At 35.4% G+C, this 25,128-nt stretch overlaps 1 long non-coding RNA gene across 1 annotated transcript in view; it reads left to right on the top strand.

Moving 5' to 3' along the window:
- Positions 1–25,128, top strand: part of LOC309636907 — a 178,520-nt gene that overhangs the window by 104,417 nt on the left and 48,975 nt on the right. The window lies entirely within an intron of this gene.

Below are 25,128 nucleotides of genomic sequence, written 5' to 3'. Positions count from 1 at the left end.
TCTCTCATCCTTCTTCCTAAGATGGAAGAAGAAGTCTATACTTCAGAAGAAAAACTAAAGAAGGAAGTCTTACCAAAAGACTGCCAAGAAGCCAGTGAAAGTACAGTTACTAATTAATATTATCATAATTAGAATTTTATAAATCCATTTTGACTGATTTCCTGGCAGTTTGACCATTTCACACATGACATTATAAAAAGAACAAATTAATTAAGACTTTAGGCAAGAAGAGGGTAGTGTTTTTTTCAAAAAGTTAATTGGAAAAACTTAATTAATAAGCATCAAGAGCACTGTACATGGATAACTGATGCTTAAATTGTGATATTTTAAATACTTTTCTCAAAAAAGCCTAGTGATCTTTTTTCTGGGAAATGCGGAGATCCAGCTGTAAGCATTAATGAAGCCATTCTAGGTTAAGACAGTTTAGTTAATGTTAATAGCTAAACAGGTGTTCATATTTCATCTACATAAGGTGGACGGTGGACTTCATGTATTTCAGAATTTCAGCAAAAATTCCATGAGATAATTTAAAGGAATGTCACATTTTTTGAAGGCAAACTCATAAAACTCTACATGGGGATCGCTTTTTTTGCTTCACGTGTATCTGACTTGAAAATATAGACAATTTCTCTTTCCTAATTCCTTGGGAAAAAATTTCTGCAATAAGTCACGTGTCTTCTTTCCTACGAGTGTGTTGTTTTTAAGAAATAACAACCATGTGGTTACTTTCCCAAAGTTGATAAATGTCTATCAAAAACATCATAATTTGCAAGGAAAAAGTTGTTTTTCAAAGGCTGCCAAAACAGGAGAGAAATCCCTTAAAAAAACAATTCATCAATATATGTGACATTTCCCAAAGAATAGAAAATTAAAACTCACAATTTAATTTTTAATATAAATATGACTCAGTCTGCACTGAAGTCATCATGGAAGTTTTATTAATATTTTTAAACAACAGCAGCAGCAGCAAACAAAAACCTAGAAGGCACTGTAACCTAATAAATTCTGTGAGGATCCAAATAGAATTCTAGCCATAAAAAAGAACTGATTCACATACTAACATGTATTAGATGTCCATGAAAATATATGGGTAAATAAATAAAGTGGCTGAAGAAGTTTAAGCAGTTGCTCTTGATAAAAAGACTTATAAGCTGCAGACCTAAATTAGAATCTGATGTTTTCCAGCTAATCCCCTCTATACTCCCCTATATTTAGAGGCAGTACAGCTTTATATCTATAGAAAAAAAAAAATCTACCCTTAAATTAACCCTGAATTTAAAAAAAAATTTTTTTTTTCATTTAAGGAGGTTAACTATCATGTCAATGCTTTACTCTGAAAGTAATAATTAAAAGAGAAGATCTGACCTTTTTTTTTTCTGTCTTTTTAACAAAAGTCTGTAATTCATTACTGGTTGTTGAGAGAAAACTCTTTTTCACAAATTAATGATGCATAATAAATATGCAAAATAAATATAAAATAAATGATACAATTAGAAGTGTCATCTTTTTGGAAAACCCAATGATATAATTGATAGCAGCATAGACAATCAATGGACAATAAAACTGTTAGTCAGAGGAGACCTTCAAGAAGGCAGAGGAATAAGACCTGGAGATCACCTTCCTCCCCACAAATATATCAGAAATACATCTACATGTGGAACAACTCCTACAGAACACCTACTGAACGCTGGCAGAAAACCTCAGGCTTCCCAAAAGGCAAGAAACTCCCCACGTACCTGGGTAGGGCAAAACAACAAAGAAAAAACAGAGACAAAAGAATAGGGACAGGACCTGCGCCTCTGGGAGGGAGCTGTGAAGGAGGAAAAGTTCCCACACAATAGGAAGTCCCTTCACTGGCAGAGACAGGGGTGGCGGGGGGGAAGCTTCGGAGCCACGGAGGAGAGCACAGCCACAGGGGTGCGGAGGGCAAAGTGGAGAGATTCCTGCACAGAGGATCGGTGCCGACCAGCACTCACCAGACCGAGAAGCTTGTCTGTTCACCAGCTGAGATGGGTGGGGGCTGGGAGCTGAGGCTCAGGCTTCAGATGTCAGATCCCTGGGAGAGAACTGGGGTTGGCTGCGTGAACACAGCCTGAAGGGGCTAGTGCACCACAGTTAGCTGGGAGGGAGTCCGGGAAAAAGTCTGGACCTACCTAAAAGGCAAGAGACCATTGTTTTGGGGTGTGCGAGGAGAGGGGATTCAGAGCACCGCTTAAACGAGCTCCAGAGACTGGCGTGAGCCACGGCTATCAGCATGGACTCCAGAGACGGCATGAAACACTAAGGCTGCTGCTGCAGCCACCAAGAAGCCTGTGTGCAAGCACAGGTCACTATCGACAACACCGCTCCCAGGAGCCTGTGCAGCCCGCCACTTGCCAGGGTCCCGTGATCCAGGGACAACTTCCCAGAGAGAACACACGGTGCACCTCAGGCTGTTGCAACGTCACGCTGGCCTCTGGCACTGCAGTCTCGCCCCACATCCTGTACCCCTCCCTCCGCCTGGCCTGAGTGAGCCAGAGCCCCCTAATAAGCTGCTACTTTAACCCTGTCCTGTCTGAGCTAAGAACAGACGCCCTCAGGTGACCTATATGCAGAGGCAGGGCCAAATCCAAAGCTGAACCGCAGGAGCTGTGTGAACAAAGAAGAGAAAGGGAAATTTATCCCAGCAGCCTCAAGAGCAGCAGATTAAAGCTCCACAATCAACTTGATGTACCCTGCATCTCTGGAATACTTGAATAGACAACAAATCATCCCAAAATTGAGGTGGTGGACATTGGGAGCAAGTGTAGACTTGGGGTTTGCTTTCTGCATCTAATTTGTTTCTGGTTTTATCTTTATCTTAATTTAGTATTTAGAGTTTACTATCATTCGTAGATTTGTTTATTGATTTGGTTGCTCTCTTCCTTTTTTAAATATATACATATATTTTTTTTTTCCTTTTTCTCTTTTTGTGAGTGTGCATGTGTATGCTTCTTTGTGGGATTTTGCCTGTATAGCTTTGCTTTTACCATTTGTCATAGGGTTCTGTCTGTCCTTTTTTTTTTTCTTTTTTTCTTTATTAATTTTTAAGTTTTAAATTTTTAATAATTGTTCTTTATTTTTTATTCTAATAACTTTATTTTATTTTATTTGTTTCTTTCTTTTTTTCTCCCTTTTCTTCTGAGCCTCGTGGATAACAGGGTCTTGATGCTCTGGCCGGGTGTCAGGCCTGTGCTTCTGAGGTGGTAGAGCCAAGTTCAGGACATTGGTCCACAGAGACCCCCCAGGCTCCACGTAATATCAAATGGTGAAAGCTCTCCGAGAGATCTCCATCTCAACGCTAAGACCCAGCTCCACTCAATGACCAGCAAGCTCCAGTGATGGACACTCTATGCCAAACAACTAGTAAGACAGGAATGCAACTCCACCCATTAGCAGAGAGGCTGCTTAAAATCATGACAAGGTCACAGACACCCCAAAACACACCACTGGATGTGGTCATGCCCACCAGAAAGACAAGAGCCAGCCTCATACACCAGAATACAGGCATCAGTCCCCTCCACCAGGAAGCCCACACAACCCACTGAACCAACCTTAGCCACTGGGGGCAGAAACCAAAAACAATGGGAACTACAAACCTGCAGCCAGTGAAAAGGAGTCCCAAAACACAGTAAGTTAAGCAAAATGAGAAGACAGAGAAAAACACAGCAGATAGGAGCAAGAAGGAGCAAGGCAAAAACCCACCAGACCTAACAAATGAAGAGGAAATAGGCAGTCTACCTGAAAAAGAATTCAGAATAATGATAGTAAAGATGATCCAAAATCTTGGAAATAGAATGGAGAAAATGCAAGAAACATTTAACAAGGACCTAGAAGAACTAAAGAGCAAACAAACAATGATGAACAACACAATAAATGAAATTAAAAATACTCTAGAAGGAATCAATAGCAAAATAACTGAGGCAGAAGAATGGATAAGTGACCTGGAGGATAAAATAGTGTAAATAACTACCACAGAGCAGAATAATGAAAAAAGAATGAAAAGAATTGAGAACAGTCTCAGAGACCTCTAGGACAACATTAAATGCACCAACATTCAAATTATAGGGGTCCCAGAAGAAAAAGAGAAAAAAAAAAGAGACTGAGAAAATATTTGAAGAGATTATAGTTGAAACCTTCCCTAATATGGGAAAGGAAATAGTCAATAAAGCCCAGGAAGTGCAGAGAGACCCATACAGGATAAATCCAAGGAGAAAGACACCAAGACACATATTAATCAAACTTTCAAAAATTAAATACGAAGAAAAAATATTAAAAGCAGCAAGGGAAAAACAACAAATAACACACAGGGGAATCCCCATAAGGTTAACAGCTGATCTTTCAGCAGAAACTCTGCAAGCCAGAAGGGAGTGGCAGGACATATTTAAAGTGATGAAGGGGAAAAACCTACAACCAAGATTACTCTACCCAGCAAGGATCTCATTCAGATTTGACAGAGAAATTAAAAGATTTACAGACAAGCAAAAGCTAAAAGAATACAGCACCACAAAACCAGCTTTACAACAAATGCAAAAGGAACTTCTCTAGGCAGGGAAAACAAAAGAAGGAAAAGACCTACAATAACAAACCAAAAACAATTAGGAAAATGGTAATAGGAACATACATATTGATAACTACCTTAAATGTAAATGGGTTGAATGCTACAACCAAAAGATATAGACGGGCTGAATGGATACTAAACCAAGACTCATATATATGCTGTCTACAAGAGACCCACTTCAGCCCTGGGACACATACAGACTGAAAGTGAGGGGGTGGAAAAAGATATTCCATGCAAATGGAAATCAAAAGAAAGCTGGAGCAGCAATTCTCACATCAGACAAAATAGACTTTAAAATAAAGACTATTACAAGAGACAAAGAAGGACACTACATAATAATCAAGGGATCATTCCAAGAAGAAGATATAACAATTGTAAATATTTATGCACCCAACATAGGAGCACCTCAATACATAAGGCAAATGCTAACAGCCATAAAACGGGAAATCGACAGTAACACAATCATATTAGAAGATTTTAACACCCCACTTTCACCAATGGACAGGTTATACAAAATGAAAATAAATAAGGAAACACAAGCTTTAAATGATACATTAAACAAGATGGACTTAATTGATATTTATAGGACAGTCCATCCAAAAACAACAGAATATACTTTCTTCCCACGTGCTCATGGAACATTCTCCACGATGGTTCACAAATTTAAAAATATTGAAATTGTATCAAGTATTGTTTCCGACCACAACACTATGAGACGAGATATCAATTACAGGAAAAAAATCTGTAAAAAATACAAACAAATGGAGGCTAAACAATACACTACTAAATAACCAAGAGATCACTGAAGAAATCAAAGACAAAATCGAAAAATAGCTAGAAACAAATGACAATGAAAATATGATGACCAAAACCTACGGGATTCAGCAAAAGCAGTTCTAAGAGGAAAGTTTATAGCAATAAAATCCTACCTCAAGAAACAAGAAACAACTCAAATAAACAGCCTAACCTTACACCTAAAGCAATTAGAGAAAGAAGAATAAAAACACCCCCAAAGTTAGCAGAAGGAAAGAAATCATAAAGATCAGATCAGAAATAAATGAAAAAGAAATGAAGCAAACAATAGCAAAGATCAATAAAACTAAAAGTATGTTCTTTGAGAAGATAAACAAAATGATAAACCATTAGCCAGACTCATAAAGAAAAAAAGGGAAAAGACTCAAATTAATAGAATTAGAAATGAAAAAGGAGAAGTAACAACTGACACCGCAGAAATTCAAAGGATCATGAGATATTACTGCAAGCAACTGTATGCCAGTAAAATGGACAACCTGGAAGAAATGGACAAATTCTTAGAAATGCACAACCTTTTGAGACTAAACCAGGAAGAAATACAAACTATAAACAAACCAATCACAAACACTGAAATTGAGACTGTGATTAAAAATCTCCCAATAAACAAAAGCCCAGGACCAGATGGCTTCACAGGTGAATTCTTTCAAACATTTAGAGAAGAGCTAACACCTATCCTTCTCAAACTCTTCCAAAATACAGCAGAGGGAGGAACACTCCCAAACTCATTCTGAGGCCACCAACACCCTGATACCCAAACCAGACAAAGATGTTGCAAAGAAAGAAAACTACAGGCCACTATCACTAATGAACATAGATGCAAAAATCCTCAACAAAATACTAGCAAACAGAATCCAACAGCACATTAAAAGGATCATACAACCTGATCAAGTGGGGTTTATCCCAGGAATGCAGGTATTCTTCAATATATGCAAATCAATTAATGTGATAAAATATATGAACAAATTAAGGAATAAAAACCATATGATCATCAATAGATGCAGAAAAAGTTTTCAGCAAAATTCAACACTCATTTATGATAAAAAACATACAGAAAGCAGGCATAGAGGGAACTTACCTCAACATAATAGAGGCCATATATGACAAACCCACAGCCAACATTGTTCTCAATGGTGAAAAATTAAAACCATTTCCTCTAAGATCAGGAACAAGACAAGGTTGTCCACACTCACCACTATTATTCAACATAGTTTTGGAAGTTTTAACCATAGCAATCAGAGAAGAAAAAGAAATAAAAGGAATCTAATTCAAAAAAGAAGAATTAAAGCTGTCACTGTTTGCAGATGACATGATACTATACATAGAGAACCCTAAAGATGCTACCAGAAAACTACTAGAGCTAATCAATGAATTTGGTAGAGTAGCAGGACACAAAATTAATTCACAGAAATCTCTTGCATTCCTATACACTAATGATGAAAAATCTGAAAGAGAAATTAAGGAAACACTCCCATTTACCATGTGACAAAAGAATAAAATACCTAGGAATAAACTTACCTAAGGAGACAAAAGATCTGTATGCAGAAAACTATAGACACTGATGAAAGAAATTCAAGATGATTCAAATGGATGGAGAGATACACAATGTCCTTGGATTGGAAGAATCAAAATTGTGAAAATGACTATACTACCCAAAGCAATCTACAGATTCATGCAATCCCTATCAAACTACCAATGGCATTCTTCACAGAACTAGAACATAAAATTTCACAATTTGTATGGAAACACAAAAGACCCCGAATAGCCAAAGCAATCTTGAGAAAGAAAAACGGAGCTGGAGGAATTAGGTTCCTGGACTTCAGACTCTACTACAAAGTTACAGTAATCAAGACAGTATGGTACTGGCACAAAAGCAGAAATATAGATCAATGGAACAGGATAGAAAGCCAAGAGATAAACCCACGAACACAGGGTCACCTTATTTTTGATAAAGGAGGTAAGAATATACAATGTAGAAAAGACAGACTCTTCAATAAGTGGTGATGGGTAAACTGGACAGCTACATGTAAAAGAATGAAATTAGGACACTCCTTAACACCATACACAAAAATAAACTCAAAATGGATTAAAGACCTATATGTAAGGCCAGACACTATAAAACTCTTCAAGGAAAACACAGGCAGAACACTCTTTGATGTAAATCACAGAAAGATCCTTTTGACCCACCTCCTAGAGGAATGGAAATAAAAACAAAAATAAACAAATGGTACCTAATAAAACTTAAAAGCTTTTGCACAGCAAAGGAAAACATAAAAGAAGAAGAAAAGACAACCCTCAGAATGGGAGAAAATATTTGCAGATGAAGCAACTGACAAAGGATTAATCTCCAAAATTTACAAGCAGCTCATGCAGCTCAATATCAAAAAGACAAAGAACCCAATCCAAAAATGGGCGGAAGACCTAAATAGACTTTTCTCCAAAGAAGATATACAGGTTGCCAACAAACACATGAAAGGATGCTCAACATCACTAATCATTAGAGAAATGCAAATCAAAACTACAATGAGGTATCACCTCACACTTGTCAGAATGGCCAGCATCAAAAAATCTACAAACAATAAATGCTGGAGAGGGTGTGGAGAAAAGGGAACACTCTTGCACTGTTGGTGGGAATGTAAATTGATACAGCCACTATGGAGAACAGTATGGAGGTTCCTTAAAAAACTACAAATAGAACTACCATACGACCCAGCAATCCCAATACTGGGCATATACCCTGAGAAAACCATAATTCAAAAAGAGTCATGTACCACAATGTTCATTGTAGCTCTCTTTACAATAGCCAGGACATGGAAGCAACCTAAGTGTCCATCGACAGATGAATGGATAAAGAAGATGTGGCACATATATACAATGGAATATTACTCAGCCATAAAAAGAAACGAAATTGAGTTATTTGTAGTGAGGTGGATGGACCTAGAGACTGTCATAGAGAGCGAAGTAAAAGTCAGAAAGAGAAAAACAAATACTGTATGCTAACACATATATATTAAATCTAAAAAAAAAAAAAAGTTTCTTAAGAACCCAGGGGCAGGACCAGAATAAAGACGTAGACGTGGAGAATGGACTTGAGGACATGGGGAGGGTGAAGTGTAAGCTGGGATGAAATGAGAGAGAGGTATGGACATATATACACTACCAAATGTAAAATAGATAGCTAGTGGGAAGCAGCTGTATAGCACAGGGAGGTTACCTCCTTGCTTGTGACCACTTAGAGGGGTGGGATAGGGAGGGTGGGATGGAGACACAAGAGGGAGGGGATATGGGGATATATGTATACGTATAGCTGATTCACTTTGTTATGCAGCAGAAACCCAATATTGTAAAGCAATTATACTCCAATAAAGGTGTTAAAAAATAATAATTAAGAATATAATAAATAAATAAATAAATAAAACAAAACTGTTGGGCAAAAAGCATTAGGTAAATTCAAATTTGGAGGATTATGTTCATATGCTAAATTATGACACACACACACACACCCCCAACTACTGTTTGCTAAATTCAAAGAGGAAACTAATCTTTATACTGAAGATACCTATTGGTCAAAATCTTAACCAAGTAGCCAAACCCAGTCTCTGCTAAGGAGACCAATTGATATTATGTGCTTCTTTGTGTGCTGCAATGTGAAGTACATTGTCTCACCTGTGATGTGTTCTGTCAAAAACATTTAACCTGCATCTAATTCAGGCATTACTTCCAAATCCTTGTTTATGAAAAAACATGGGGATTGAGGAACAATTAAATGACACTACAAGAAAACAATGACATGGCAAATATTGGGAATATTCTATAAAATAACTGACCCAGATTCTTAAAAATTTCAATGTTATGAAAAATAAAGAAATAAAGTAGAACTGTTAGAGATGAAAATAGGCTAAAGAGAGATGAGAATCAGATATAATTAATAAACTTTAAGAGAATCCAAGTCTGAAAAAGCAATTGCAACGTGCTTATTGTAGGCAACTCAGGAAACTGGAACATAAACTGTATATCTTAGATGAAGTTAGGGTGTTATGGTTAGTTTTCTTAGGTGGGATAAAAACACTGGAGTTACATAAAGACAATGCTTTTGTTTTTAGGAGACAATGCTGGAATATTTAGGAGTGAAGTATCATGAGACACACATGGAAAATGTTAACAAGCACCACATTTATGTGAAATCTAAGTGGTAAATTCTTTTAACTTTTCTGTATGTTTGAAATTTTAATAATGAAGAGCTGGAAAAATATTTGGTGATAAGTGTAAGCCAATGAGATATTGCCTAAGCTCTTATTAGTTAAGGGCCTTTAATATGTCCTAGACAAAACTGAAGTAAAATTGCTTTTAAAAGGAGAAGAAAACAGCTCAAATAAAATTTATTTCAAATGTGGAAAGTCACATGGATGGCAAATGACCCTATCCAAAGTCACCTGTGACTTAAGCTGCTTTATTTCTTTTAAAGATTAAAAAAAAGAAGAACTTTAAAGGACTCTGTGAAAAAGATACAGTAGACAAACTTATTTTCTAATCTGCAAAGTGTCCAGGACCAATCTCATGTTTTTGGAAGCAGCAACAACAACAAAATGATGGAATTTGATCAAAATATGTACTGCCACTCTTATTCCTTTGAGGAAATGACTTGTCATTTCATTTATTAAAAATTCATTTTTAGGGGCATCCCACTTCCCAAACCCCTTCACTTGCATTTCTCCTGAGAACAAGCTATGTGTTGGTAGACCATCATGAACCATAAAATTCACCTCTCTTTCCCCTGTTGGTGCTTCTGTAGTCCTGATATTTCTCCCCATCATTGATCTTGTTCAGCATGATAAAAAGGCATTCCAGTGGAAAACAGCATGAAATTTAGTCAGAAAAGTGAATTTGCTTTACCTTCTGATTCTTGGTTTGGGATAAGATCTTTAATGTTTCTTCAACTATAAGTTGGAGAGAGTAATACGATCACCTACCTCTTAGGGTTATTTATTTAATAATTTAATCTTACATGAAAATTTACTTGAGCATGTACTGGCCAGACACTGGACAGGTTGATTGAAAGAATTTTATGGTCTAGAATGGTAAATAGATGGTAACATTCTACAGTAGATAAAAGAACTATTTCCTATATGGATACAATAATGGACCACCAATCCTAGACATTAGAATGGGTCCTAAAAAAGCTGGATAGCTCAGTTGGTACTTGAAGACCTAGTAGGTTCTAACAAAGTGAAGAAAGTCAGTAAAGCCACTTTGGCAAGATGGAATAATATGTAAGGACAATGAAATTTAAGAGTATGGTCCATCTACTGAAGTCAAACTTGGAGTGGGATGCAGAGATTTCAGTAGAATCCAGGTATAAGAGTAGGTAAAGACACAGGTGGGACAAAAAAAAGTAAGCAGTAACCATATAGTGAAGGGCCTTCTATGTCTGGATTCTATTCTCAGCAATGAGAGCTGATGAAGAAAGTTCAGTGCAGAGTGATTTATGTTTTAGAAAACCCGTGACTCAGACAGCAATGTTGGAGACAGAGATGTGACACAGGATCCAGGACTGTATCTTTCATATTTGTATCCTCGTTACCAAATACAGTTCATAACTTGTAGTAGGTGTTCAACCCTACAATTGGAGGCAATAATTAACTGAGAAATCAAGATCAGTGAAGCACTCTGGAGATGTTAAATGTGATTCTTCAAATTTAATGTAAGTGGGACAGATTTGTTTATAGCTCCCCTTGGAATTCTTATTTGCCTCCTATTCATTTCCTTCCTCCCCATTGGGCTGAAACTGGCATTGCCTCACTGCTCTCTTCCCCTTCAGTAAAATTCTAAATTCAGAGCAAGCTTTGAGGAAAATAAAACCTCCCTATAACATTCATAACCTCTTGCTCAGTTAGATGCCTTGGGATTGGGAATGTCAATTCCAAAAATCAATTGTACTCTCAGAAACAGAGTCTATGAGTGAGAACTAGCTGGGGGCCTAATAAAGCACTGAACAGTCTGCTGCTGTGAAGAGGCAAGGATGATTAATTTATGGAAGTATTGCATTTGAGCATTAGTTACTGTGCCCCTGCAAATGTTTATTGGTACAGATCAAACTTTCTCAGCAAATGGGATAGACATTTTAACTGTTATTATTTTTTCATGATTGTATACTGTGTAAAACAAGGTTATTTTTTCTGATTTAGTATCATAAGCAAGAGGATTTAAATTAGATTTATCAGCAGCTTTATGAAAATGAGGCTGATATGATGTCATGGAATCATGAATGTGAAGGTTCCAGAGACTGTCTATGTCAGCACTGACATTTCTGAGAAGAACAATCTGAGCTCAGAGACACTGATCACTTGCTTAGGGTCATATGTCCAGTGATTGCAAGGTTGGCATTAGGACATGTGTTCCTTAATCATTTCTAGTCCAAAGATCATTCAATATACCAAACTACAAAAAATACATGAAAATTATCGTACATTAAAACATAGAAAGAGTATAGCACAGAGCACTATATACAGTATCCTATCATCAACCATAATGGAAAAGAATAGAAAAAAAGAATCTATATACATATATAGGTATAACTGAATCACTTTGCTGTACAGCAGAAATTAACACAACATTGTAAATCAACTATACTTCAATAAAAAAGAGAGAAAACATAAATCCACATTTAAAAAAACACAGAAAGGGAAAACATGAAAGGAATTCATAATTAATTGTGTTTTGATATACCGATTTTAAGAATATCTGGTCAACTGATTATGTTTCTTTGCTGCAGCACAACTTTTACATTAAGGGTCTGAATGAAGAATGAAGGCAACCAGAATTTTAAAAAGAAACAAAGAAAAAAGAAAAAGAAGTCTGAGAGTTATGGCTCTCTAAATATTTGATTTTGTCCTACTTTTGTTTTACCCTCCTTTAGAACCAAGAATATGGAGGACATTGTTGTATCAATAGAAGAAACAAGGCAATAAATAGAGAAAAACACTTGGGCTTCAAGAAAAATTCTCCATGACTCTAGACAGAATGCAGGTGGCCTTTTGCTTGGCCATCAGATGAGCAGACAGGAGAAGTACATTTCAAATTCCCTGGAAAGGTTATGAAGCTCCACATCATAGAAATCATGGCTACCAAGATTGTTAGCAGGATGGTGCCTTTCTCCACTGGCCTACACAGATGATTTGTATTTGTCACAACAGGTTCACTTTCTAGAAGCTCTGTTAGCTCATGCATAAACAAATGTTTTAATGTTAAAGTATATTTCTTGGGAGTATGAACTAGGCAGAAAACACTCTGAGGGGACACGTAAATCCCCACCCCAGCCAATTTTTTGAAACACAAAATCAAGCAAAGAAGAAGTTAGAATACAGGGTATGTTAGTGTTTGTCAAATTTAAGTGAAGATTCTGGTTTAGTATGCCTACAGTGGGCTCTGAGTTTCTGCAGTTATAACAAACACTCAGCTGATACCACTGATGTTGATGTGCAGAGCACAATTTGAGTAGCAAGGCTATTGGTCAAGAAATGATTTTGCAGGTATTTCAAGGGGATCTCTCTAAAAATGGATATTTTACTCTCCTATTCCTTTTCAAATTACTTAAAATATATTCCTGAATTTTGGAGATACCTTTCAAACCATTTATTTTTATGGGAAAAGAAGAGGAGAGAAATAAGAATGAAAAAAAATTTTTAACTTCTATATTTTCTTGAAAGAGAATAAATTTGATTTCATATTATAGTTTACCAATTATGTTTCATTGAATAATGAAGCCAGTAAAATATCAAATAATAATTTAGATTGCATTTAGAAGGAAAACTGTATATATTTATTAGACAACTTATGATGTACCCAGATCTACGTTAGTAGTAGTAGTAGATACAAAAAGATAAAAGGATATTCTCTGTTCTCCAGGAATTTATAATTTTATTAAGGATAGGCATATAGACATACATGTGCACATAGTCATAGATTCACTCAGTAAATACTTATTCAATGATTTCTTTTTCCAAGCATGGCATGAAGACATGACCACACCCCTTTATGGTGCTTAAAGACACCTAATCTGCAACCCATATATTTCAAGTCTATTATGTAGTATGTGAAGATACAGATATAATGGGTACAATAAAAGATCAGATTAACCTTTATCCTTTACATTTGAGTCGATTTAAACATCTATTTCAATCGAAACTTTGTAGCTTATCAAACTCTTCTGTTGATACTTCTAATATATAGTTTCTCAAAATTGACTGTATATAAACTTAATTCCAATAATTAACAAAAGAAATCAAACAAATCAATTAAACATGTGGCTTTCTTCCTTTTCCTAATGAGCACATCGAATGAGCTAACGTATGATTTGTGAGAGCCTTTGTATATTGCAATGACTGTACAAGTAAAGGAATTAAAGGATTAACACTGCTGTGACCCACAATAAGAAATCAATTGTATAGTCATAGGAAAGTTTTCTTATTTTGCTAGGAAAGCTTCTTTTCAGCATAGAGACCCACAAGGAGAGACATATCATCTTTTGAGTCCCCTTCCATCACTAAGGAATATATTAGTGATATGTTTCATGCTGGTTAAGTGGAATATATTATAATTTCTATCATAGAAATTAAGGGCATGTTAAAACATGCATTTTCTGAAAGTCTCAATAGACTTGTCAGATCTCAAGTCTCTCTTAAAGAATAGGTTTTAGTACATTAGACTCTCCTAGAGAGATTAAATTACTACCCCACCCTCAGAGATTCTGACTTAATTGGTTTGGTGAGGTACCTAACTATTATTACTCTTTTTCAAAGTGATTTTAATGGGCTGCCTGGATTGATAACCACTGTTTTAATCTATTCAAAGAAGAACAGTCCCTATGATATTACACGTAGCGTGATGTAGCCCCACAAGTCACAAGCTGTATAACCTTGCAAACCTTATTTAAACTCTCTGAGTCTTAGTTTCCTCATCTGTAAAATGTAGTAATAGGTAACTTGCAGGGAGTTTTGCAGGTTATTGTTAATTTATGTAAAGTGCCTGGTGCATAGTTGATTTAAATTTCTTGAAGCTATTAATCATAACCGTGGTACTGGTGGTTGTGAATGATGTAGTTCTGGAAGTACTGGTAAAAGCAGTGGTAAGACTCTAGGGACCGTTGGCTAACAACACCTGGAGAGCTTTGCAGATGTCATGGTACAAAGCCCAAACACCAACACAGCCAAAGAGGAATTGGTGCAAGAATCAGGTAAAATTATTTTTATTGCTTCTGGAAATGAACCATAGGTACCAATGGATCAATGGAACTGATTTCTTGCATTTACATCCAGAGAGTAAACTCATCATGTTCAAAACAGAAATCTTAATTTCTTTATAAAAATTAAGATATAAATAATATACCATAAAATTTATCCTTTCAAAGTATATGATTTAATTTGTTAGCATATTCACAAGATTGTGCATCCATAACCATTCTCTAATTCTAGAATGTTTTCATCAAACCAAAAAGAAAAAACATAACCATCAATATTCATTTCACTTTCCTTCCTCCTCCGCTTTCCCCCCAGCTCCAGGCAAACACTAATCTGCTTTCTGTCTCTATGGGTTTGCCTGAGACATTTCATATAAATGGAATCATACAGTATGTCTTTAGATTTAGGCTTCTTTCACTTAGCATGTCTTCAAGACTCATGCATGTTGTAGGGTGTATTAGTACTTCATTCCTTTTTATGACCAAATAGTATTCCATTGTATAAATATATGCCACTTTATCCATTCATTAACTGTTGAGCACTTACTGGCTACTATAAATAATGCTGCTGTGAACATCTGTGTGCAAGTTTTTGTGTGGGTATCTTTTCAGTTCCCTTGGAAATCTGTATGTGCATTTATGTATGTTCAACTTTTTACATTTCCATGAATGTTTATTGAAAAAATTTATCAGAAATGGGCTATATACCTAGGAGTGTAAGTGCTAAGCCATATGATAACTCTGTGTTTAACTGTTTTCTAAAGCATGATTTTACATTCCTGTCAGCAAAGTACAAATGTTTCAATTTTTTCATATCTTCAGTTCTTACTGTCTGTCTTTTCGATATAGCTATCCTAGTGGGTGTAAAGTGGTGTCTCATTATCGTTTAGATTTGTATTTACCTAATGGTTAACGATGTTGAATATCTTTTTATTGCAGCACTGTTAATAATATCAAATATAATTCATGAGTCATTTTTCGAAGTAGAGATAATGGAAACAAATCTCCAGGATATAATGTTAAGTGAAAAATAGCAAGTTGCAGAAAAATGTATGTAGTATACTCTCTATTGAAAATAAAGGGGAATAAAAAACACACACACACGTATGCACTTAGTACCATCCTATGAAATAATCACTTGATAGGGCAACAAGGACTAAAATACACTGAGCATCTCATAGTCCAATATATGGTAGGCTCCTCTGTAATTCTGTCTTAGTCTTTACAATAATCTTAAAGGAAGGGCATTAATATCCCATTTTACTTGGAACATATCGTGTGAATCTGTGAACTCATTTGCCCACAACCTCACCCTTTTCTGTCTCCAACTTCTCTACCTTTATCCACTTGGCTACAGCAGAAGCTGATTTGTTGAATAACATCCTAACTCTCACATGCAGTTCTAGGTTTAGAGGTAAAGACCTGACTCAATTGGGCCATGGCATCACAAATCTGGGGTTTGGGGATGCAGAGCTGAAAAAAGCCTCACTCTAGGTAGCCAGATATATGTTAGAAATACTAGAACCCAGTGACAATTTAATGGCATCAAGTCTGGATTCTATACACTTCTTTGACTTTAAAGGCTTTCTTTCCAGAACATCACGCTTATTCTATGTGTGGCACTATTTTAGGCACTTTGTGAAATGTAAAAATAATGAGATGATAAAAATTAATAAATATGTGGTGAGGTGAATAATGATTAAACATTGAGGGAGTAAAGAAAAATTGTATAAAAAAGTTCTTAGCTTATGAGTATTTATATGAATTATCAAAAGTTGCAATTTGAGTTGATTTGCAAAATAGTTGATTTTGTTGTTAATTGTATAATACAAAATCTATTTCTATAGAAAAAACTCAGCATGTCCTCCAAGAGTCATGTAGAAGGATATGGATTTAAACATTTTAAATAAGAGAGAAGAAGTAGAAAAAACCTAAAGGTCTATTAGCAAGGGAAAGAAAACAAACATACTGAATAGCCATGACATACAATACCACGTGCAAATGTACAAGAATAGGGTATATCTATATGTAGTGACAAGAATGATTTCTAAGACATACTGTTAAGTCAAAATAATCATGTTAAAGAAACAAGCATAACTGATAGCATCTAAGTTAGAAAACAAAAGGAAAAATAGAGATTAAATACTACAAAAGTGGGGGAAAGAGAGGGAGAAAAGGAGAGACAGAGATAGAGAAGACAAAATCTGTAAAAATACATACCAAACATATAAGTAATAAACATGCAGAGCACATTCTTTCGGGGGTGGGTTAAAATAAGATTTTTATTCTTTAAACTACATATTTATATATTATATTACTTCTGCATCAACAAATATGTGGGTTTTTTTAAAGGTAAATAGTAGGTCTGTCAATGTCAAATTGGATTACTGATCATATACCCTCTTTGTATATGCATCAACTATACTATCTTAGGTATTTAGAGCCACAAGAACATTTCTATATATATTACAATAATCAATATACTATATTTCTTTACATCTACTTTTAAACAGCCCAAAGATAATATTCATCCCTAAGTCCACTAAGCATTGTTGTATATATTTTTGGTTGGTCTTTGTTGCAGCATTTGGCTTTCTGAGCAGCCCCCTGAATTAAATCATGTTCCTATGTTTTGTGTGGCCACTGCAGCAGCTATATTCATGGAAGTCAATTTCTTAGGAAAGAGAAAGCATGATTTAATGATGATTGTGACATACATGGAATCTAAAGAGATACTGACCTTTACATATGCCCAGTTTGGCTTTACATTTACTTCTGTTTGGTGTCTAAAAAGATTAAGCAAAATAGTTTGGAGAAGATAACATAATAAAAAATGTGATATTATTTATTTCCAAGTTTCATGACTCAAATAGCTTTAAGATCCTCTGGTGGTCAAAATCTGGGCTGTCTGAGGTTTTAAGTCTGAAAGCTGGATAGATTAATTTAATTTATATATAATGGTTTTCTGGATTTTCAGGGATAAACATACAAATCTTTAATAGATTTACCGAAATCTATATCCTACATAATTGGCTTTCATTGTTATCAAATGGATCATTTTACCATTTGCAGGAAGAAGGAGAGAAGCTTCAAATGATAATTCAATTATGTTATATATTTCTTTAGAATAATCATTTTAAACTAAGGGAAAAGGAGTTGGTATGAGTCAACTTTTTTTTTTTCAATCCATAGATATAATGCATCTTGGAGGGCAGAGGAAAATGTAAGGACAGTTTTTAAAGTTTGCTTCAAGTAATTTCATTACACAGTCATCTGCTGATGGATTAAATAGTGTTCAAAGGCATATCATCCCATAATGGACTGTAAGTAATTTATTAGAAATGCATACCACATTGCATCTGTTTCTGAAAGATGTTCTCTTGTAATTATTTTTGGCTTTCTATTACAGGCGTGACATTAATATTCTAGGAGTCTATGTGGTTTTATTTATAAATTCATCCAATGTTAATGTATTCATCAGAAGCTTTCACTATACTAAAAAGCTCACTATAAACTGTAACAGTGAGAGAGCAAATTAATCATATTTTTGCTTAAATCTCAATGCTTAATCATAGTTTGATTAAATAATATGTTGATGACGTAATAAAAGAATTCTGATGAGTTGAATTGCTCCCAATGCTAAAAGCAAGAATTGTTTAATATGATTGTGTTTGTATACAATTTAAACCTTTTTCCCATATTCTAAGGTCTTGGACCTTCAACCCATTTTACTTTTACTGTAACAATATCCTATCTTTGATGATGAGCAGACGAATAACTGTTCATAATAATTTTCTCTTACTTTGCAGATGGGATCGACTCCTGGTGAGATGGTGCCTGGGTCCAAACAACACATCTCTCTTGCCTCAGTGACCTGATTTGGGGACTACCATACCCATTCACAGGAGACTTCTCAAGGGCAGGAGCAACTTCTAAAGTATAAACAATGTCTCTCAAATGTCCCATTCATTACACTAGGCACTCCACAAGCATAGGCATCATGCTTATCTTTGTATCCCCTTTGCTTAAAAATTGTTCTGTCTCCGAGAAGAGATTTGAGAGAAAAAAATGTTGAAACAAATATTATATCCAAGCAACTTCTTAGAAGCGTGTATATATTTTCACTCCAATTAGAGGAAAGCACTTAAAATATGTGCTTTTTTACAGAGTTCTTTACCTTAATACACTGTATTAGTTTGGGTCCTCTGGGAAACACATAGCAAAACAGAGTTAGAAGACCAAGAGCTTTATTGGGGTTAATGGCTATGACAGGTAAAGGAGAGCAGGAATAGGAAGGGAAATTCTTCACGCTATGATGCCATGAAAGAAGAGGAAATGGCAGGATTTTGGAAGAATGCCCCAGACTATTGTACAACTTGGGGAAAGGGAGAAAGTCTCATCTAGTTCACAACTTGCCTGAAGAAGAGACCTATGTTGAGCAAAATTGACTAGCTCCTAGTACCTTGCCCATATGCAATCCTTGGCTGCAGCTGTCTTGGAAGAGCATGTCCTCAGCTCAGACACTACAGCAGAGATCATGTGAAATGCATGTGGAAGCTCTACTAACAGCTTCACTTGTTACAGGTTCTCTAGGGAAGAGAATTCTGAGTGGCACACCTCTATGGCTACCATGTATATCTACTCCAGTCCTTAACTGCAATATCAGAAATTCCCTTTCCTGAATTCTCTGCCTGGCAAACATCTACTCTGCCTTCAAACTTATTTTCAATGTCCCTTGCATCTATGTTTCTTTCCCTAACTTCACTAGCATAATACGTCTTCTACGCTTATCTTTTTCCATATCAATTTGTACTCACCATTAATAGACCTTAGTTTATATTGCACAGTACTTGTATTTTAGAACAGGAAGCCAATGCCAAATATCATCATATTGCAGAGAATGAGTTTAAGACAAGGAAACTATTTAGAAACTAATTTTTGCTACCCAAGTAAGGGTTGAATGACCTGAATGATAAGAACGGTAATCATAGAAACGCTTGAGAAAAATATTAAAATGTCAAATCAGTAGACTGCAAATTCCACTAACAGCAAAGAATGTTTCCTCTTGATCATTGTATTCCTAGGAGCATCTGCACAGTAATTTTCACAAATGTATACTCATTAAGTATTGGTTAGATAGAAAGTATCATTTAAATAACGTATTATGTTTCTATGTACTTGATCTCAAAGCAACAGGCTTTGTGGAATGACTGCATACAGCACCTTGAGTTCTTCGGAGTCAGGGGTTAGGCTGTTCCATCTTTCATTTTCCCTATGGCTAAGAACACTTCAAAGAAATGGTATTTTTGTTTGTTTTTGTTTTGTTTTGTTTTGCTAACATAATGTATGAAAGAAAACAACTTCATGAAGAAAAAGATATTATAATTAAAATGTGCTGAATTATGCTATATGGAAAGCACTAAAATGTGCTGAAATATGATGTCATATGGAAAGTATATAGGAAATTATAGAAAGTTTCTAGAAGTTCATAGAAAAACCTTCAGTTTGTATCCTCTCTCAAACATATGGATCTGAAACTATTTCATTGCTCTGAATATTAGTTTCCTTATCTACAAATCAAAAATAAGTATAACACAGGCATTGAATTCTTAACCCAGTGAGTATGGATCTAAAAGGAAATACATATGCAGGCATTATATTGTTACACTAGGTGAGAAAAATGATCTGAACCTTTAATATAAAACAGAGTGGTGGGCAGCATATCCTTTCAATATCATATTGAGGGAAAATCCAACCAAGGATCATCCTGACTAATGTTCTTACTTCAACTGTTTACTACTAATTAAAGATCACAGATTTAGTGAAGTCATGTGTTAACTTGATTTTGTCTGAAAATATGCAAATAATTTCAGTTCATTTGAATTGGACTTTATCCAAACATTATATACAAATATATTATATAAAATGTTATATATACATACATAATATATATGTGTGTATACACACACACGCTCACAGATACATACACAAAATAATCTTTGAACAAGTCATAACATCTTATTGGTCCTCTCACTAATTAATGAGTTGAATTTAAACTTTGACCTGTGTTCAGTTTACAGATGCATGAGAATCATGTTTGTTTGTTTTTTTTTTAATTAATTAATTTATTTATTTATTGGCTGTGTTGGGTCTTCGTTTCTGTGCGAGGGCTTTCTCCAGTTGCGGCAAGCGGGGGCCACTCTTCATCGCGGTGCGCGGGCCTCTCACCATCGCGGCCTCTCTTGTTGCCGAGCACAGGCTCCAGACGCGCAGGCTCAGTAGTTGTGGCTCACGGGCCCAGTTGCTCCGCGGCATGTGGGATCTTCCCAGACTGGGACTCGAACCCGTGTCCCCTGCATTGGCAGGCAGACTCTCAATCACTGCGCCACCAGGGAAGCCCGAGAATCATGTTTTTTAACCTTTTGGAAATTTATATTTTTACAATAGACTGGGGTCAGCCTGTTTGAATTCAAATCCCTGTTCTACCATTTAATAACTGTCTGACTTTGAGCAGATTACTTAAACTCTTTGGATCACTTTTCTTATATGTAAAGTCAGAACGATAATACTTTGTTCATATGACTTTTTATAGGATTATTAAAATGCACATAATATTCTTAGAACATAACCTGGCAAATGAGCAGCCTTTAGTGTTTCTTCTTCTTTGATTCTTTCTTCTCCTTCATCTTCCTATACAGTTTATCTAAAACAATTTGAAAATTGTTCATTTAACTATATTGTATATTTTCAGAATACCTTTCCACAGATTTTAATAACAATCCATTCATGTTTTTATTTAGTAATTATTTTTTGTGTCCTACCAAGAGTATTTATTAAGTACCTCCTGCTCAGCTATTAAGACAAGATTGTTCATTCGAAATTCTTTTTTTCTTGTCTGTTTACTCTGATGCCTCAGGCACCATAATTGCTTTCTCTCTAGAGTATGACATTTTGACCAATCCACAATCCCTTTGACCTCCTGGAATCAGCCGCAAATCCACACATATCTCAAATCATAGGCAATCAAGAGATATCATTCATATCTTTAATTATTTCTATGACCAGCATGCTGCTTCTAGATCTTTCTCACTGACGTCCAGTCATAGGAGATATGATAGTATCTAATCAGGGTTGTTTAGGATTTTTTTGGTCTTTTTTGTGTGTGTCAACTGAAGAAAAATGCACAACCTAAAAGCTGCGAGTTATGTTTTATTCAGGAACCTTATTGAGGACTATAGCCCAGGAGACTGCCTCTGAGACAGCTCTGAGGAACTTGTCTAAAGATGTAAGGAAGGAGCCAGGACATGTAGGAGTTTTGTTAGGAAAAAAAAACAGGTTGTGGAACATCAAAAGATTACTGCTAATCACAAAAACCAGACATCTCAAGTTAATGATTTTCTATATGTGGGAAGATGCAAGATTCTGGGTTCACTGAAATTATTCCTTAGATGTGCATCTTAACTACCTAAGGGCCAATATCCAGGTTTCCTCCATCCTGAATTCCTTTGAGGCACTCCTTGGGGGGGCGGGGGGAGAGTGGGGACAAAGTGGCTGAGTGGCTGCTGGTTTGATGGAGGACAACATTCCTTGTTTACTGGAATGCAGGCAATATATATATATTTTTTGGTCTGCATTTGTAAAGAAACAAATGGAAATAATGAAATTAAGGTGCTCAGTCATATAGTCATGTGTCAGACACTGTATTTTTTAAAATTAAGATTTGGGGGATCTTACAGATTTACTTTGGTAAAAGTAGTGGTAGGATATTAATAATGATAAAAATTTAACAATATATGACACACCTCACAGTTTTCACATGTCCTCTTCCCTGTAGTCTCACTAAATCATCTACAATTTCTGTGATTTATATTATCTTCATTTTACAGATGCAGGAATTGAAGACCAGAGACTAACTGCATAGCCCCAGCTCACAGAGGAGCAAGAAACAGAGCTAGGACTCAAATTAGCCACAGGCTGTTTGATTTCAGTCCCTTTGCTCTTCCCATTATTCCATTCTTTCCCCTCTCTTATCAGTAAAATTAACAATAACCATCCCTCAGGAAAAAAATGTCAGCACAAGTGAACTATTACATTTAATGACTACTCCATGATAGTTATAGCAATACTAATGTCAGAAAATAAATTCTAAAAGACATATCTAAAATAAATCACCTGTTTCTTTCTCAGAAGATCACTTTTATGAATGTGGGACACATTTATAATGTTTTTATTTTTTTGTAATGATCCAGCATCTAGTTTAAATGTCAGTATGATTTGAAACTATGATTTATTTCACTTTGGTGTTGTTAAAATATGATCCCTAGTTGAAGAAACTTCTGTGTAAATCTTATTACCATTTGATCTAACACCCAGGTTTTCCTAACATGATCTCATTCAAATTTGATTTGCCTGATTGGCAAATGCTTAGAGATTAGTGGGTAGAATTATATGGTTGAACAGCAAGTGATGCTAGAGAAAAATCTATGACTCCACTGGCTCTGGAACAGGGCTTGTGAGTTATAAACAACTCCAAATAATAGTCTTGCAAGCTGTCAGTGCTCTAAATCTTTGTTTTCTATCACAGCACCAATGTTATCTCTAAGAAAAGCATGGTTTTACTTACCATTTGTGAGCTTCATAGCCAAAGGGATAAACAGACTAGACAAAAAAGTATGAGACATAAGCTTGGCTGGATTTTAATGGGGTATATGCATTATAATAAGTAAATTACAGGAATAACCAGGGGTCATAAAAATGAATGCCAAAATATTCTAAATCTGAAGATTATTGGCCCTGAAAATGTATATTTATTTTCCCTGATTAGTAATCAGAAGCTTTCCAAAAAACTTATCTAACAGGCAAGATTATATTTATTCTACCTTATACCTGTAGTAACATGGAAAAACTGCTTAAATCAAGTTTTTGTCTGTAGAAGTTAAACTTTTTTCAAAACTTCACCTTACAGACAGCAAGGCCTTTTGCTTGTGCTTGAAGTCACTATAACATTGATACATTCTGGTGGACCCGTTTAATAGGTTTTTTTTAAAAAAATTATTTTCTTCAAAGCAGCATTAGTGTATTTTTTAAAGCAACTATCTATCAATTGAATGTCATACTTGTAATAAGTAATAGTCTGAGTTTTCTTGTACACACAACATAAATTTTAGTCACTTCCCCTATGAAGAGTAAATTCATAGCAATTATTTTCTGCCTAATTAAATTGTGGCTTTCCCTAATAAATTCCTTCAGAAAGCAATCTTGTAAGATAGCTAAAGGGATTGACTTTTTTATGGTTCACTCATGTCTCTCAGGACAGAAACAAAGTTATAGCCCTGAAACCAACACACAAAAAACTTCATGATGGTCTTTTTCTTCGAAACTCAATCTGAACATCCAGAAAATCTGAAAATTTGAGGTAAATTGCGTAGTACATTCTTTGAATTAAATTAAAATTCATAGTACATTCTTTTGCAAAGAGGTTCAAAGTAGACCAACTACCTTTGTTTTCAGTGTGTTGTGAAGCATTTTATCCTCATGTTTGTAAATCTTATAGTCAATAAACCTAGAAGTGGACAACTCGATTGTCCTTGCCTTGAAACGGTTTTCAGAATCACACCTCTCTGTGCATGTTCCTTTGTTTTGTGGTCCTTTTCCATTTGGTTTTATACATTAAAAAGTTATTAATTAGAAACATGCAGTCCTCAGATATAATCAGAAGCAGTATTACATCTACAGCCTAATGCTCACACTGGTAAATAAGTTTTTGCCTAAATCTGTGAATATAATGCCACACTGGGTTTTTGTTGGAAAAAAAAAATAAATCTGTCCATACTTTGACCTTTGGTCTTTATATAATATCACTATTTCCTGGGGAGAGATGAAACCAATATATTTTGAAATTGCTAAGCTAAATAATAATGAGACTAGGCATACTTTCATATCCCCACGTTAAACAATATGAGACCAGGCATATTTCCCCATACCTATGTTAAATAATACTCAGAACAAACAAAAATAATTGACCTAGTTGCTCAAGAAAATACTTGCTTCTGGAAAATTAAAGTATAAATCAACTAAAAAGTCTAACATCCTGCTAACATTTAGCATCAAGACTAGACCTTTGCTTTACTGTACAGTGGTCCTCCCTTATCCATGTTTCTTTTCTTTCCACGGTTGCAGTTACCCATGGTCAACTGCAATCTGAAAATGTTAAATAGAAAATTCCAGAAATAAAAAATTTGTAAGTTTTAAATTGCTCCCTCCTGTGTAGCATGATGAAATCTCTCACTGTCCTGCTCCATCCTGCTCAGGACATGAATCATCTCTTTGTCCAGGGTACCTCCCATTAGTCACTTAGTAGCTGTGACTCAGTTATCAGATCTACTGTCACTGTATCTTAGTGATTGTGTTCAAGTCACCCTTACTTCACTTAGTAATAGCCCCAAAGCACAAAACTAGTGATATGTCAAAGAGAAGCCATAAAGTGCTTCCTTTAAGTGAAAAG

This window comes from Balaenoptera physalus, assembly GCF_965194825.1.
Source record: "Balaenoptera physalus genome assembly, chromosome: 10".
Taxonomy (NCBI): Eukaryota; Metazoa; Chordata; class Mammalia; order Artiodactyla; family Balaenopteridae; genus Balaenoptera; species Balaenoptera physalus.
This window is presented reverse-complemented; position numbering and strand designations above follow the sequence as displayed.